Raw genomic sequence first — 16,178 nt, 5'->3', positions numbered from 1 at the left:
ATTTAAAAAAAAAAAGCTCACAAAGCCTACTGTAAACACATACTGCATCCAAACTGCAGGGAGAGACGAAGAAAGTAGTTTGTTTCAAAGTACTCGATATTTTCAGTGTCTAACTTTGCATCCCCCTGACAGAAGCTCACTTTACACATCTATTTCTCAGTGGTCACGCACTGTGACTCTTTTTCATTTATAGGAAAAAGGAAGGAATGTCAGGACCCCTGGCCCACTGCTGAAACGCACAAGTACACACTGTGTGCAAATATTTATACAAGCGGCAAGACCTTAGCATATAAATCATTTTGTTTTACAATGTCCTATTGCCAGTGAGCGCCCCCAAATATTAAGACTGGTGTATGGATCCAGCCTGACACAACTGCAGCCATCTTTCTTGAAAATGGTCGTGATCGCCCCTGAGAAACTGAGGCTGGTTTTTCCTGGGGAGTTTCCCAGCAAACCGTGAGGACCCTGGCACCAGGGCTGTGCCTTATTCTTCTAGATTATCATAAGATAAGCCTGGTCCGTCTCAGCCAGGATGAAATCACTTTTGTTCTGAGTCATACATACGCCCCTCTTTCTGACCCAAATTGAGGGGATCCAATGGTCTTGCTGGTTCCCAGCACCATGCTTCCATTCATAAAGCCAACCAATAACTCAGGAAGCAGAGACAGCAGGGTGGAGGTTCAAGGCTAGCCTGGGAAAAAAGATAGCAAGACCCAATCTCAAAAATAAGGCTGTGTGATGCTGGTGGCTCACTCCTGTAATCCCAGCTACTTGGGAGGCTGAGATTGGGATGGTTGAGGTTGGAGAGCAACCCAGGCAAATAGTTCTAGAGACCCAATCTCCAAAATAACCAGAGCAAAATGGACTGGAGGTACAGCTCAAACTGTAGAGCACCTGCTTTGCAAGTGTGAAGCCCTGAGTTCAAGACACCAGTCTTACCTCCCACTCCACCCCCCAAAAAAGCAAGGCAGTGTAGTGACTCGTGACTAGAATTCTATCTCCTCAGGAGGTGGGAGTAGGAGGATTTGGGTCCATGGCTGGCCTGAGTAAAAGTTCAAGACCCTATCTGAAAAGCAAGCTGAAAGTAAAAGGAACATGGGCCGTGGCTCCAGTGGTAGAGCAGCTTGAGGCCCTGAGTTCAATCTCTAGTACCACCCAAAAAAACTTTGTAAGGACCCCAATAAATTGCATTGTGTGATCCATACTGGGTGTGTCTGCCTTTCTGTGGTCTCACAGGATCTCATACACCAGGACCAGGTTGTGGGTTGTTCTGAAAAACTGGTCTGAGACTTTTATACTTACCAGTTGGTAGACGTGTTTGAAATACGTCATACTTGCAGAGAACATGTGACTCAACAAAAATGACAAGATTTTACACCTGGGACAAGAGTACAGAATCATTTCTTATTTGGAGATGAAACTTATCCCAAACCTTTGACTGGCCTTTCCTTCCCCGCCAACACTCCATGACAGCTTCTATTTCTGCCAGGTAAAAGGCCACCAGCTAGACTGGGACTGTGGCTCAGGTGGTTAAGTGCTTTAGCCAGGCCAGGTCCTGAGTTCAATCCCCAGTATTGCGCCCTGCCCCTCCGTCACTCTTTGGTCCTGCTAGCCTCAAACCATGATCCTTCTAATCTCCACCTCCCAAATTGCTGAGATTATAGGGGTGAGCCACCACGCCAGGCCTCTCCCCACCCCCAGGTGCTGTGGCATGAACCCAGAGCCTCAATCAGGCTAGACTTGTCTAACACTGAGCTACAACCCCAGCCTAAATGCTCTGATACGTACATTTGTAGTTGAAGATAAATGGTAAAAAAAAAAAGAATTAATAATAATAATAAATAAATTATCCTTATAGTTTAAATTTCTTCTTAGTTAAATAGCAAACGCCCTACAAGCTCAGGGAGGCTGCCAAAGGCAGAAGTGGCTACAAGTTGTACAGCAGACCCTGGCTGCCAGCCTAATCGATCTCTCATCCTAAGGAAATGTTCCCTTTTCCACCTCATTTTGCATTTATCTATCTTTTTTTTTCCTTCCCCACCCCTCCAAGGCTGGGGATCAAACCCGGGTCTCCTCACATGCTAGGCAAGCATTCTACCACTGAGCCACACCCCCGCACACATTCTCTATCACGGCAGAATTCCCACTTCAGCCCATCCTCTATTACAGCCCAGGTCCACCGTGATCAATCACGCGTGATTTTCCTCTTGTACATTTTCATATAGTAAAAACAAGTGTTAGGGGATTAAAAAAAAAAAGAAAACCCTCACAAAGGAATGTCATTTCAAACAGTAAAGAAGACTTCTGGCACCAAGGGGAGACCGGAAGCGCAGCAGAGGGAAGTTGACAAGAACCCAACCACTCTCAGCAGAAAGCCAGGACCGGCTGTAGCGCCCAGCCTGCGCTTGGGAGCGGCTCCTTTAAGAGGCGGGGCTAAGGGGCGGGGCTTGGCGGCCGCCCGCTTTCCCAGCCTGCCCCGCGCCTGCGCGACGGCGGTTCGGCCACGTCCCTGGCCACGTCGCGCCCGCTCTCGCCATCTTCGCCGCTTCCTCTCAGGGGTCGCCGCCTCCGCCGCCTCCTGAGCCGCTGAGCCTCGGGGCCGCCGCGCGTTTGCTACCTGTCGCCGCCGCCATGAACATCTTCCGGTTGACCGGACTCTTGTCCCATTTGGCGGCCATCGTCATCCTGCTGCTGAAGATCTGGAAGACGCGCTCCTGTGCCGGTGAGCGGCCGGGCGAGGCCCAAGAGGCTGGGGCGCGCGGGGCCGGGGCTCCCGAGGGGGCGGGGCGGGGGGGACCCCGGCCGTCCCTGGAAGGGGGCTGGGATCGCGGTGGCCATCACGGCCGTCGGTGGGCGATGGGCCCGGTGTGAGGGGACTCTGCGGCCCCTCGCGGTGGCCCTGCTGGTGTCGCAGCGCAGCCCCGCTGGACTCGGTTTGCTCCTGAATTTGAGCCGTGGGCCCAGGGGGCGCTGGCCGCGCTGTGCGGTGCCCTGTTCTGTCTGAAAACTTTGGAATGGGGGTCCGGTGGGCGTGTCCCTCATCCGGGGGATTCTCCGGGCGGAACCCAGGTTGGAGACCCTCGGATCAATGGGACTGGAGAGGGGAGGAAGACAGGACCGTGACCTGACGTGGCAGCGGGGAGATGGGGGCCTGGGAGGGCCGGGGATAGAGGTCATCTTGCTGCCCACCCTGCCCCTGCAAGGACGGGGCTGTAGGATAGTGCTGGTTTGTAGGGGGTTCGGGTCAGGTCACCCAAGCCCTAGAATCCCGGATCGCACCCGCCATCCGCAGGGCTGGGGGGGCTTGGGTCTTTGAGTTTGTTGACGCAGTTCGTGCTGCTTTGAGAGGCAAATGATTTCTTAAACTTCGAGGGCCTTCATCTATCTAATAACGGGTTCTGCTAAATCTGCGGCTCTGGGTACCCTTGAGGTCCCATGTGGTCCCACGCGGTTCCTGGCTCCACGTCACCAGTGAGTTGGCCTGGTCCCTCCCCACAGGACATGCTCATTTCATGCAAGTCTTGCTGGGAGCCAGTGCAACAAACCTCTCCCAGATAATGGAGTTGTATATTTCATTAAGGAAGGCACATTTTAAATAGTTTCGTCAAATGCAAAGCCTTCCTTAAACTTATAACTTTGAAGAACTCCAGAACTTAATTTTTTCAGGCAGCGAAGGATGGGAATCCTAAAGGACCTGGGTGGCAGATTCCATTTATCTGGTTGATTTATAAAAATCTTCACTTCTAAAGTAACACTGTGTCTTTGATTCTGCTGTCTGCAGGCCTCACCTGTCTCCCAGGAACATAGCTGAGATCCAGGAAGTAAGGAAAACCAAAAAAAGAACTTTGAGCACTCAACATAGATGTTACAAAGTCCATGTACTATGTACTGAAGCCAGTGTGTGTTACATGGAGGTGACGTACACTGAAAGGCTCAGTTGCATGATTTCCAGTGACAGCCAAGCAATTGTGATAGCTAACTTTAAGCACTTTCTGTGTATTGAGTAGTCAACTAAGTGCTTTCCATGACTTACTCGAGACATCCTTAAAACAACGTAGGGGTAGTTGCCATTGTCCCTGTTCTGAGAGAGAGGAATCTCAGAAGGTAATCGTAGTGACAGAGCCAGGGTAGAAACACAATCAGTAATTCACAGTTAAGGATTTTGACTAAATCTGTCTGCTTTGGCCTAAGGAGTTAGTTTAAATGTTTGATGCTAGTGGATTAGGTCTTTTTGTTCTTGTACTAAGATGTTACTTTCAATCTTTAGTTTTACTTCAAAATCTTTGTATGAGTGTGGGTCCTAGAATCTCCTTTTCTGGCAGGTAGTTAATTTGTATCCACACTAAAATGTTGGGGAGAATTCCTAATTCTTAAGAGGATGGTGAGTTGCAAGGAGAGGGTCTGCTGTTTTGTTTTTTACATATTCATTGTTTTCATTTGGGAGGTTGAGAGCATTAAGGAAAATGGAAAGTACTTCAGCTACAATGCCAACAAAGGGCCGGGCATTGGTGGCTTACACCTGTAATGCCAGCTACTCAGGAGGCAGAGATCAGTAGGATTGTGGTTAAAAGCCAGCCCCAGGCAAGTAATTCTGGAGACCCTATCTTGAAAAAAAAAACCCATCACAAAAAAGGGCTGGGGGGGATGGCTCCAGTGGTAGAATGCCTGCCTAGCAAGAGTGAGGTCCTGAGTTCAAACCCTAATGCCACAAAGGAAGATAGTGTGTGTTCCCAAGTATTTCTGGCCGGTGGATTTCCTTCTGGTGTGACTTTTCGAAACCAGCCTCTTAAAAAATGAAATCTCCAAGATCTTTGTCAGAAATCACCAAGATCATTGCTTCAGAATTAAGTGCTGGGCTTCACTAACTGTGTTGTTTTTCCATCCTAAATTATAAAAGTTGTTGAAAGAATAAGAACTTGATAGAATTTCTCATATAACAGGAATAGGAGACAATATAGAACCAGCTTGTGTTTCTCACCTCAAAAATACTGGGATGGGGCTTATTTTAGGATTTTGGCACTTTTGAACAGGCCTGCAGCCTCCAAACCACAGGCCCTTTTTCCTAAGGGTGAGGGACAGGGTGGGCTTGGGAGGAAGCTGGGATTCAGTTTCCTGCAATCTCATTCCAGAACAGCTCCTATTAAGGATCTGTTTTTAAAAAAGTGGGACAGTGAGTTGATCTTGTTTGAATCTGCATTCTTTTATGACTGCATCTGCCATTGTCATTACAGAGGGCTCCCCAAAATGAAGGGTGAGTGTCATATTTCTGAACTATCATGGCAGTCTGATCCTCGGTATGCTCAAATCATCGCTCTCTTTCTGTCCTGAACGCTGCCTAGATAACCTGGGAGAACAAGCATGGCGTTTAGATGAAGGGGCTTCTATCTCTGTTTCCCTGTAGGCGGTTAAGTGCTCTATCTACAGAGTTTGAGTGACAGGGGAGTCCCGAGAGCCATGACCCCCAGCCCTCCTCCCCTGCCTGGTCTCTCTCCTTCCCTCCTAGATGTTGTTATGCAGGCTACAAACTTGTCAACCTCCCAAACAGTGTCTCTGCATATCACATATTTGGGTTTATATTTTTAAGTAAGTGGAAAATACCTCCTTTTATTGCTGACACTGAGTACTTCGGGAAGCTTTTGCATCATATTCCCAACTCCCTCTTGGTGCTGTTATTGAGTGCTAGTCTCTGGAGTGATCATTGCTCTGAAGCATTTATTAACCACCTGCTGTGTGCAAGGCACCCAGGCAATTCACAGCAACCGCTGGCAACAATCAAAGTTTTTGCTCTGGAAGCTGCAGTAGACTGCTTGCTTAGCAGGCTGGAGGTTCAACCCCCAGCGTTGAAGGGGGGAAAAAAAGGCACCAGCAGTTCAGATGAGATGGTAAGACACACGTATGAAAAGATAAAAACGTGGATATGTGGATGTCAAACCAGATGGGCAATAAATAGTATGGGTGTGAAGCAACAAAAAAGATGCCAGAGATGCCTCTGGCTTCCCAACAAGGAGTGTAAAGAACTCCGCAGAAAAGAATAAAAGTTTGCCGATGGACACAGGTGACCTGAATGTGTATTCGTACCATGGTCCTGGGTAGGACCGGGCAGACTGAGGAAGAGACAAGGTGACACATGCCTCTAAGTTAACTTGTTATTTCAAAATATAATCAAAGACAAGAAACCAAGAGAAATAATCTGTAGTATAGGTGACAGTAGGTTAAGAACCATCAAAATTGACCAAGTTGGCAGTTCACAGAAAATAAGACCAATTGGCATGCAGAAATCCCCGGCCTCACTAGTTCTGAACTTGGGTGTGCAAATGGCAGCACACACCATTATCTACCCACTAGGTGGAGAAAGTGGAAGTGTTACGCTGAGGAAAAGGGCGTTCCCTGCAGGTGTTAATGGCCTGGTCGCTGCCTCCCTAGGACAGGTTTGGCCGTGCTAGGTGACAGTGTTCATGTTTATTGTACCAGTAGTTTTAAGGAATCTGGGCTATAGAAATTGTCATATGTGAACAAATGACATAAAAGTATAAAATGTTCATTGTACCTAAGTAAGTGCAAAACACCATCTATAGGTACAAAGATGTTTGTGCAAGATTTATAACAAAAATTGTAAACAACGCAAAGAACTGAGCTAGAGTGAGACATACTCATAGCAGGGAATGATGAATCTGAGACATAGCTTCAAAAAGCACGCTTAAAGCCACCATGAGCCATGCTTTGAGGGGTAAATGTATACAGTACCTATACACAAACACATAGAGAAGGGGCTTTTGAAAAGCTTGGGAAGTTACACTTGGAAGTGGCAGGGGTGTTGAAAAAGACCTAATCACTTTTGGGATGAGCAGTACTTAGGGGGCGGTACCGCTCTAGCCGTGCCTCCAGCCCTTTTTGCTTTAGCTGTGTTCCAGAAAGGGTCTCCAAGAATCCTACAGGCGTGCACCACCATGCCTGATCCTTTGTTGAGATGAGTCTCACTTTTTGCCCAGGCTAGTCTCAAAGCACAGTCCTTTCAGTCTCTACCTCCCTAGTAGTTGGGATGAGCTACTATGTCCCTGATCTAAAAATGCAACTTTTAACTACATCAGACTTTAAAGTAGCTACACTGAAGTATATAGTAGCTCAGCTTTGTGAGTAAAGACAGGAGAGATGTTAAGTTTAATGAGTGACTTCCATTTGACAAGTGATGCTACTTACTATGGATGTTTGGTGCACTTGGTACTAGGACATCAGTGTCTGAAGTGCTTACAGTGCATATTCTGTGAGTGCTTGTTACCTGAGAGCTTTGGTGTATGTTGTTCTAAAACCAGGTTGTTGGTGTTGGCTCGGGTGTGGCTCAGTGGTAGAGCACTTGCCTAGTATGCATGAGCCCTGGGTTCAATCCTGGCACAGCAAATCAATAAATTAAAATGGAGATAGGGCTAGAGGTAAGGCTCAAGTGGTAGAGCATTTGCCCAACAAGCAGTTACTAGCAAACACTCCACAGCATCCCCCGAGGTGATTCCTGGGCCCCTCACATCCTCAGCTGGGATTCCTGCCTTCCTGTGGAGACTGACATTTCTACAGTGCAAAGGGAAAGGCTGCTAATTGCCAATCAGGATCCAAGCCAGGGAGCACAGTGTAGAATCATGTAAGCATCTGGGGATTCCCAGCATGCTGGTCCCTGCCTGGATTCTGCACCATGGTGCCAGTGCTGTCTGTCCTCCTCTCTACCCTGTGCTCACCCAGGGAGCTCTCCATGCTCTAGCTGGTAGTGAATTGGGACAGAGCACATTAACTGTTCAGGCGAAAGACACAGCTGGACTTGGAAATGCTTTAGAAGTGTATTCCCCAAATACCACACAATGAAAATTTGCCCAGTGACACGTAAAGGTGACTGCCTTTTTCTTTTCTCCATGTGTCCATTCATTCAGCAAGTATCTTGTGGAGCCTGCTGTGTGTCAGGCCCAGGGTCCCACATAAGGAATACAAAACGGAATAAGGCACGACCCCTGCCTATCTCAGCTTTGTGGTGAGTGGAGGTTTGGGGAGAGAGGAGGCAGGAACCCAATCATAGTGTGTCTTTTTAAGTCTGTAAGAAAAACGAGGGCAGCAGCTGGATGAATCAACAGCACAAGGGAGGATGTCCCAGAGGAGGTGACAGGTGAGGTGAATCTCAAAGAGGAGTGATTAGAGCTATATTATTGTCCTTGGTGTTTAGTACAGGAATGCTGAAAATGAGGACAGAAGTACTCTGCCTGGTTTCCAAAGCTGCTTTAGAATAAACCCTTTTTATAATTTTTCTTTCCTTTTTTTTTTTTTTTGGTAGTACTGGGATTTGAACTCAGGACTACACACTTGCTAAACAGGCAAATGCTACCACTTGAGCTGTACCTCCAACCTCCCCTCCTCCTTTTTTTTTTTTTTTTTTTTAAAGAATCAACCCTTTATGGAAAAATTTGCCCATCTGTATCCTGTAAGGTTTTTGGTAGAAGTGGGATTTGAACTCAATGCTTCACACTTGCAAGGCAGGCACTCTACCACTTGAGCCACACGTCCAGTCCATTTTGCTATGGTTTTCTTGGAGAGGGAGTTTCACAAACTATTTGCCTGGACTGGCCTTGAACTGCATTCCTTCCAGTCTTAGACCCCACAGTAACTAAGAGTATAGGTGCTCAGCTTGTATCCTATAAGTTTGAAACATTAGGTGGAACCGTACAGCAAGCAGACTGGAAACTTATCTTTGAAGGCTTCAACAAACATCCAGTGTGAGTTGTCTGCTTCCAGTTTCTTTCCCCATCTCGGGTCTAGTTTTTACCATCAGCTTCATGGCTTCTCCTTTGAACACCGATCTCTCGTGGAAAAAAGTCCTCGTTGCTGAGGAAAAGACTTAACAGCACATGTGCTGCCTGAATCTCTTCCTTTGGCTCTTGAAATTGGTTTCTGTTGATGGGTTTGGAAAGAGTCAACTTTTCTTGGTTTCTCTTTAGATGTTACTGTGAATAAGCTGGAAGTGTAATTACTCATACTTAGAAAATAACATTCTTGCATCCAGGTTCTTAGTTTCAGCAAACTATGAAGTGTCATTGAAAAACAATGTGATTTATTTTATGTCCCGGGGTGTTATGAATGTCACTTGGTTGTAGTGACTCTTCTGTTAAATACATGCTTACTAAAATGCATAATGGTGCTGGGCATGGTGGTGCACACCTTGATCTCAGCACCCAGGAGGCTGAGGCAGGAGGATATAAAGTTCAAGACCAGCCTGGGAGAGAGAGAGAGAGAGAGAGAGAGAGAGAGAGAGAGATCCTGCCTCAAAACAAAAACCAAAATGATGTATGATGAATCTAAAAGATGGAGTTTAATTTTTTTTTATTTGTAACTTTGTTGTTGTTTGCTATAGTGGGGTTTGAACTCAGGGCCTCTTGCTTGCTAGACAGGCGCTCTGCCATTTGAGCCACTCCACCAGCCCTTTGTTTTTGTTATTCTTTTGGATAGGGTCTCGTTTTTGCCCAGGGCCAGCCTAGGACACAGCCCTCCTACCTGTGCTTCCTCCATTGCTGAAGTCACAGGTGCATGCCACCACACCCAGCTTGTTGGTTGAGATGGGAGTCTTTCAAACTTTTTTGTCGAGGCTCACCTCAAACTTTGATCCTCCTCATCTCCACCTCCTACCAAGTAGGTGTGCACTGTTGTGTCATTATTCCAGGGGACGAGAGGCTCCTGCTTGGAGACCTAAACCAGTCTCCTCAGCTGATTCCTTGTCCCCTTAATCAGAGTAGCTTCCAGCTCCACCCTCCAAAGATTTGTCACCATGGAGAAACTGGGTTTGGGCTCTGGTTTGTTGTGATGGCACTGGGGATTGAACCCACGGCCTCAGCATGCTAGGCAAGCATGCTTCTACTGCGTCATATGCCCCTAGCCATGGAGACCGTATTTTAAAATGGAAAGATCCAGAGGTAAAGACAGTTACAATGCTAATAATAGCCCAGCTGTTGAAAGAAATGTACTCCTGCCTGAGGTGACAGAATGAGAAGCGCAGTGCTCCTTGGAGGACACCCGTCCTGGTGTGCTGGTGGTACAATGAAGTCACTTTCCTAGACTCACCTATCACAGGAAGACAAAAGCTGGCAGGGCCTTCAAGAGTAGTGCACACTGGGATGCTAAAGGAAAGAAAAACTGGAAGTACTCTTGGTTACTCACAGTTGTCCTAGACCCGGGCCTCCGACGCCAGCCCTTGCCCCACACACACTTCCCGTGTCGCTCTCCAGGACTTTTCTCATGCTTTCTTTCTGTTTGTTCAGGTATTTCCGGGAAAAGCCAGCTTCTGTTTGCACTGGTATTCACAACTCGCTACCTGGATCTTTTTACTTCATTTATTTCATTGTATAACACGTCTATGAAGGTATGGTATGGTATCTGACAGAGTGCATTTTATCCATAATGCACAGACCTGTGGGACATTGTTCCTTTATGTCATCTGTGTCTTGGTTAAAAATCATATCTAAAGACGCTGGCTTTGTTTTGTTTTGGTTTGTTTGGTTGTTTGTTTGTGGTATTGGGGTTTGACTCAGGGCCTCACGCTCACTAGGCAGGCGCTCTGCCACTTGAGCCACTCCGCCAGGCCTAAATGTGTTGTTCCTGTCTTTAAAACTTTCGCCACCTTGACAGCCTTGTATATGTGACTGCGAATAATTGTTTTGTTCCAAAACAGCATCTGTTTAATTGGAGCCCTGGGCCCTAGAGGCTTTAAAATGTAAGTTCCTCAAGCATGAGGAAGCTTCCAAAGCTCTTGCTAGCCCTGCCTGCTCTGTTGTCAAGCAGTGGGAATTACTGATTGCCCCAAGAAGTCAGAACACAAGCAGGAGTCCAGCTAGGAGAACTTACTGGTCACAGCGTCTCGTGTCACCACCCTGTGAGGCACCGTGTGGAGGCTGCTGCTTGTTTGCTTCTCTCCACTGAGTCCATTTTTCTTAGACTTCTGCTGCACTTAAACAGCACCTGTACCAAAAATTACTTTTTTATACATAGATATTGCTGCTGCTGCTGCTGGTGGTACTGGGATTTGAACTCAGAGGTTTACACTTGCTAGGCAGGCATTCTACACAGCCCTTTTTGGAGATAGTCTGGTTATTTTGCAGATAGATTATTGGTTTTGCCTAGGCTGGCCTGGACCGTAATCTGTCTATTTTATGCTTTCTGCCATAGCTGGGATGAGATGTGTGTGCCACCACACACAGCTTTTTCCATTGAGATGGGGGTCTCAATAACTTTTGCCCAAGTTGGCCTGAACTGTGATCCTCCCAGTCTCAGCCTCCCAAGTAGCTAGGATTGCAGGTGTAAGCCACTGGCACCAGGCTCAGAAGCATTTTTATGAGCAGAGATTAAAGTAGATAAAGCAGTATTTGGATCTGTCGTCTTTACCAAATAGCAAATTTGAGCCAGGCACTGGTGTCCATGCCTGCAATCCTACCTACTTACGAGGCTGACATGGGAGGATCGTGGTTCAAAGGCAGCCCGGCAAACAGTTTGCAAGGCCCCATCTCAAACATAACCGGAGCAAAAATGAACTGGAGGCATGCCTTAGCTCTAGAGTGCCTACTTTCTAAGGGTGAAGCTCTGAGTTCAAACTCTGGTCCCACCAAAAAGAAAAAAAATTGCAGTCACCTGTCATGGCTCCATTATTTATTACCAAGTGATAGGAGTCTAATTACTTGTCTTCAAAATGACTAGGTTTCTGCTCGTTGTCTAGCCAGTTTAAACTGCAGGCAATAGAGGTGTATGAGCCAAAGCCCCCCACTTCAGGCAGAAATCCTGCTTGCGTGGTGGGAGGTTATTTTTTATTCGGATTTTTGGTTTGTTTTGGCAGTACTAGTGTTTGAACTTGGGGCCTTGTATTTCCTAGGTAAACACTCTACCAACACTTTGTGCTGTGGTCTGTTTTGCAGGTAGGGCCTCACACTTTTTGCCCCCTACCATCCTTCTCCTACCTCTGCCTTCTGCCTAGCTTGGATTATAGACATATACCACTATGCCCAGCTTGTTTTGTGACATGGGATCTTGCTAACTTTTTTGTTGGGGTTGGCCTCAAACCATGATCCTCTGATTTCCCCATTGCCCATGTAGCTGGGATTACAGACATATGCCACCACGCCCACCTGCTTGGTTGTGGTTTCTAAGCATCATGTCCTGAAAGTCGGTGGAGTGAGAGCCAAGCTATATGTACTTGCCTTTAACTGCTGTGTGCTGGCGACAGGAGAGCTCTTCTTTCCCAGCAGCTGCTGAGGCCCGATAGGCTAAAGCTCCATGGGCACAGGCCACCATTCTTGAAGCACTCAGCTAAGTTCTGTTCATTTTAAAAGTGTTTTTATTGTTGTGTTGTATCAATGAAGTAATCAGTAATGGCATTTGGCTTGAATCTTCCCTTCATTCATTCACTCACTTGTTCCCTCATTCATTCATTCATTCAAGAAAACCTTTGGCCCAGCAACCTCTGCACCAGGGCACATGGGTGGATGGAAAGAGAGGTCTGAGAAAAGGTGGTGGAATTAACACATCTCATGAGCCAAATTCTCCATCAACCACTTGATTGGGCAGGGATAAATGGAGAAATGGACAGGGTTAGGCCACACCCATGGGTCATTACTCTGTAGTGGGGACACAGGTGTGCACACAGCCCAAGTAGAGCAAAGGGAGTGAGGAGGGAGATGGGGAGCCATGATGCCAGCTGCAGGGCATGATAGTGGCAGGGGACAGCCTCAGGATCTCCAGATGGGCTTTTCTCCATCATCACAGTGTGAGAGGCCCCTTGGGAGACCTCTGTCCCACAGTGGGCTCTACAGTCCTCTTTGTACAGAGCAGGGGTGATGTGTCCCTGGGCTGAGAGGGTCAGCCTGCTCTTCTTCCTGGCACTTGACTGCAGGTGCAGGTGCTCCCTGGCTGTCCCTCTGACGAGGGCTCTGATTTCTTTCCCCAGATATCTGGCCAATGACATGGAAGAGGACAACCAGGCTCCTAAGCAAGACATATTTTACTTTCTTTACGGAAAGAACTACTTCCAGCACCCTCTGTTCCACAAGTTACGGTACCAGATGATGCGATCCATGGGCTGGAGGATGCGGGTGTCCCGAGAGGAGTGTGAAGAGGTGAGGGTCCGGGCTGCGAAGGACTTGGGGGGAAGGCTCTGGATTGGAGAGCGAAGGAAGGAATGGGTTTGGGAACTAGAAAGAAGTGGAGGCCGGACATGGGGAGAGGTCTCCCTGGGGAGCAGCACTGTTCATGAAGCTGTTTTTCTTTCCGGATCCAGGCCTATAACCCGGACCTCTGGGTGTGGGGGCGAGACCGCACCCACCTGCCTTAGAACTCTGTTCCATCATCGGCTTCAGTAAAGGTGTGTCTGTGTCCTTGTAGTGTGCCCAGGGCGATTTGATGTCTGCTTAGGAAATCCTGAAACCCCCTTGCCTGACCACTCCGTGCCACACCTGGTGCCACACCATAAAGCAGCCCAACCATTCCAGGCTGTAAGACACTCCCGGTCACTGCACAGCCATAGAAATGACAACCAGAGAGAAGTGACCCTGAGAGACGTGCTGGGGGCCAGGGGCCGGCCATATAGCCAGGCCTCAGAGACACCCAAGTGTCGCTAGGGCTCGGATGAGGTAGAAATCCTTTAACCCAAAGCCATTGGGTCCGAATGGCAGCTGTGAGCAAGTGCTGATTTCTGTCAGCCGCGAGTATCCGCTAGCTGTAACCTCCATATGCCCATCATCCGAGCTTTTGCCGTCACTTCTTAATTCAGTCTTGACCTAGGGTCCCATGCGGTACCAACTCTGGGGACTCACTGATAACACAGTGATGTGGGAAGTAAAAATAGGAGGGTCAGGATCTAGGCAGGCATGGGTACAAAACAAGACCCCATAGGAAAATAACTAAAGCAAAATAGGACTGCAGCCATGGCTCAAGTATAGTAGAGCACCTGTCCAGCAAGTCAAGGCCCTGAGTTCAAACCCAAGTGCCATAAGAAAAAAGAAAGAAAGGGAAGGAGGGAAGGAAGGAAGGAAGGAAGAATGGAGAAATGGAGGGAAGGAAGGAAGGAAGAATGGAGGAATGGAGGGAAGGAAGGAAGGAAGGAAAATGGGAGGAAGGAAGGGGGAGGACAGAGGGAGGGAGGGAGAAAGGAAGGACAGAAGGAAGGAAGGAAGAAGAAAATGTGGGAGGTCTGAATATTATCAATGACAGATGGCCACTAACTAGTTTAGTCCTAATTTGACTTGAAACAAATTTCCTATGGCCAGAATTCTCTTTGAAATTTCTTGTTCTCCTTATCCTACCACTGTTGGACCAAGTTCCCCTCTTCTCCCTTTCCCCTCAAGTTTATGGTCAAGAACGTTGGTCGGAACTGTGCGCAGCTTGCGGTGGCTGCACACAAGCCACACCTTAACAGTGATGGATGTGAGCAGAGCATTGAGCAAAGGTTTGATTTTTGTAGAGCACAGCTAGCCCAGTTCACGCGAGGATGAAACATCGGGAGTTTGGTTTGGGATTCGGGTTCTGGTGTCCTGGTTCATGACATCCTGACGTCAGGAATGCTGTCGCACGGTTAGAGGTTCACATTTTCAGTAAGTGGAGAGGACCACGGTCTGAGTTTAGTCCACAGTCGCATTGTGAGTTCACACCTAGGGAACTGTGTCTGACATCGCTTTTTTCTTCCTTCCTTGAGCAGAATCACCTCATGTTCTGCTCTACAGAAGACTGTTGGGCCTGACCTCAGGGCTTAAGTGATTGTTGGAGTCATGGAAAGAAAAGCCCAAGAGTCATCACAATTCTTGGTGATGCTTCAGAGCTGGGCATGGTTGTGTATACCTGTAATCCAGCTAACTGGGAGATAGAGACAGGACGTCAGGAGTCGGAGGCCAGCTTAGGCAAAGCTAAGGAGAACCTAGCTTAAAGCAATAAAATAAAGGGCTGGAGTCATAGCTCAAGGGATAGAGTACCTCCCTGGCAAGCACGAAGCCTGCTTTCAATCCCCAAGACTGGATGAAGGGCTAGAGGTGAATTAGGATCTGTAAGTGGTTCCAAACCCTTGTTGGGACTGACTTAGCCTGTCGATCACCTTCCTCCTGGAGCATTGCCTCTTGACATCATTTCTCTCTGCCTTCCAGATCGCCGTGCCCAGGGAGATGGGAATGTTCATCAGGAAGTCTAAACCAACACTGAAGCCAGCTGGAGCAAGGAAGAGCGAGGAGTTTCCCAAACCTAGAAGAACCCAGATTCTTCCAGAACAAGCCTAATAAAACTACCCCACTCCTCGGTGTGGGGGCACACCTGGGAGTCCATGAAGGAATGAAGGGAAATCAGGCCTTGCTGGGTCCCTTCTTTCCTGAGGCACCTGTAGTCTCACCAAAATTCACGTTGCGGTCATATGCTCACGTATATTTGGTTTGCCAGATTTGATGACTGTTTTTAATATGTAAACTTAGACACGTGGGATCATAATAGAGTTAGTGTAAATATAGTTAATATAAATCATAAGTTATATTGAATTATTTTGAATAAGTTGGTCATAAAATGTTTACTATATTTATTTGCAATGTTTTGAGATGGTTGTAGATTTGAAAACATGCTGTTCTTTATATTTTCGTTATTCAGATTATAACTTACACATTCATAAATGTTTTTACTCTTACAATAAGTTCTTTTTATCCATTCTACTTATATATTATAGCTATGTAAGAATACTCAAATTGTTGGGAATATACATTTTTATTTGATGTTTTAGCCTTTGTTGTTGAACTGTGAACATCGACTTGCACTGACAGGTTGGTTTGCCATTTTATAAAGGGTATGTGTTTTGTAAGAGCGCCCATGTTTTGTGTGTTCAAAGAGGACAGGGCCACTCTTCCCTTGGGGAAATACAATAAAGATGAAATGTCCTTTAATCTTCAGGAAGGGTGTGTGGTTTTTTCCTTTGTCAAATATTACTGTTGTGTGCATCAGTTATGCATGTTTGACCAAGGTCTTAGCTCTGAAAAAGAATCCTGGATGATTTTTCATGTGTGAAAAATAGAAGACGCCGCAGATCCTAAGCTGGAATTGGATGCCAGACACGAGGGGAAGCTGTTGAGGGGAACATCAGGAAGAGTAGAAAGAATGCGGAAACTTCCATGGGTGCCTGGAAAAGAATCCCAACTCAGATATAA

General features: G+C 47.1%; 1 long non-coding RNA gene across 1 annotated transcript; it reads left to right on the top strand.

The window, feature by feature from the left end:
* Positions 1 to 1,789: 1,789 nt before the first annotated feature.
* LOC141424052 (uncharacterized) lies at positions 1,790 to 15,923 on the top strand. The gene is made up of 2 exons (XR_012448873.1): positions 1,790 to 13,124; positions 13,286 to 15,923. It is a non-coding gene; the product is annotated as an uncharacterized lncRNA (long non-coding RNA).
* The last annotated feature ends 255 nt before the right edge of the window (positions 15,924 to 16,178 follow it).

This window comes from Castor canadensis, chromosome 6, assembly GCF_047511655.1.
Source record: "Castor canadensis chromosome 6, mCasCan1.hap1v2, whole genome shotgun sequence".
Classification (NCBI taxonomy): domain Eukaryota; kingdom Metazoa; phylum Chordata; class Mammalia; order Rodentia; family Castoridae; genus Castor; species Castor canadensis.
This window is presented reverse-complemented; position numbering and strand designations above follow the sequence as displayed.